Genomic DNA, 1,692 nt, shown 5'->3' on the forward strand with positions numbered 1-1,692 from the left:
GTTAAAAGTGTAAATGGTTAGTCTGAATGTGGGATGGGAATTGTTAGTTAGGGATGGAATAGTAAATCACTTGAAGGGGAAACTTCCGTACCAAAATTATGGATATAAGTTTTTGAATGCAAAACATAAATAGTAGAATTTCAACAGTATCTCCAATGCAAAATTTGAGATAATTAGTCATATCATTTGTTGTTTCCTGGCAGTCAACTCCACAACATGGAACCAGGGAATGATACTCGAATTTCTGAATTTCTTCTTCTGGGGTTATAAAGGAAAAAGAACTGCAGCCCCTCATATTTGGACCTTTCCTCTCCATGTACCTGATCACTGTGTTTGGAAACCTGCTCATCATCCTGGCAGTCAGCTCAGATCCCCACCTCCACACACCCAAGTACTTCTTCCTCTCCAACCTGTCCTCTGTAGACATCTGCTTCACCACCACCACCATCCCAAAGATGCTGTGGACCATCTAGACACAAAGCAAAGGCATAACCTATGAAGGCTGCATCACCCAGATGCATTTTTTCACACTCTTTACAGTACTGGACATGTTTCTCCTGACCGTGATGGCCTATGACCACTTTGTGGCCATGTCACCTCCTGCACTACACAGTCAACACGAAGCTCTGGCTCTGTGGATTGATGGTGTTGATGTCCTGGATAATCAGTGTCTTGAATTCTTTGACTCAAAGCTTAATGGTGTTGTGACTCTCCTTATGTACAGACTTGGGAATCCCCCACTTTTTCTGAGAAATTAATCAGGTGGTTCACCCTACCTGTTCTGACACATTTCTTAATGACATGGTGATGTATGCAGGAGACCCAAGTTCAATCCCTGGGTCGGGAAGATCCCCTGGAGAAGGAAATGGCAACCCACTCCAGTACTCTTGCCTGGAGAATCCCATGGAGGGAGGAACCTGGTAGGCTATAGTCCATAGGGTCGCAAAGAGTCGGACACGACTGAGCGACTTCACTTTCACTTTCACTTTGTATTTTGCAGCTGTGATGTTGTGTGGTGGTTCCCTCAGTGAAATTCTTTACTCTTATTCTAAGGTAACGTCCTTCATATGAGGAATGCTATCACCTTGGTGGAAATATAAAGCATTTTCCACCTATGGATCTCATCTCTCAGTTGTCTCCTTATTTTATTGTACAGCCTTAGGAGTATATCTTAGCTCTGCTGCTTCCCATAGCTCACACTCAAGTACAGTCATCTCTGTGATTTGCACAGTGGCCACACCCATGCTAAACCCCTTCATCTACAGTCTGAGAAACAAAGACTTAAAGAGGGCTCTAAAAAGAATCACTGGAGTGTCAGTTAGATACAGGCCAGTTGTCCTGGAGCTGAAGAAATGCCTGTGGTTATAGGGCTTAAATAAAGACCGCCAGAAATTGGTATTGTTTGATCTGACTGTGGGAGCAGAACTTGCTCCTTCTATTTATTTCCTAGAATTTCCATTTATCTGAATTCAACTCTGTACAAATTAAGTAGCTCAGTTTACTGAGCATCTTTGTGAATAATGCATTTAAAATTTTTATAAGGGCTGCATTGAGTCTGTAGGATGCTTTGGGTAGTATGAACATTTTAATAATATAAAATTCCACAAACCATGGACACTTTATACCTCTTCATTTATTGATCTTATTTAATTTCTCTCAACAGCATCATACAGTTTGTAGCATACATGTCTT

General features: G+C 41.6%; 1 pseudogene; it reads left to right on the forward strand.

Moving 5' to 3' along the window:
* The first annotated feature begins 216 nt into the window (after window positions 1-216).
* Window positions 217-1,368, forward strand: LOC138085645 (olfactory receptor 7A17-like; annotated as a pseudogene).
* Window positions 1,369-1,692: the final 324 nt, after the last annotated feature.

Source organism: Capricornis sumatraensis, chromosome 9 (assembly GCF_032405125.1).
Source record: "Capricornis sumatraensis isolate serow.1 chromosome 9, serow.2, whole genome shotgun sequence".
Taxonomy (NCBI): Eukaryota; Metazoa; Chordata; class Mammalia; order Artiodactyla; family Bovidae; genus Capricornis; species Capricornis sumatraensis.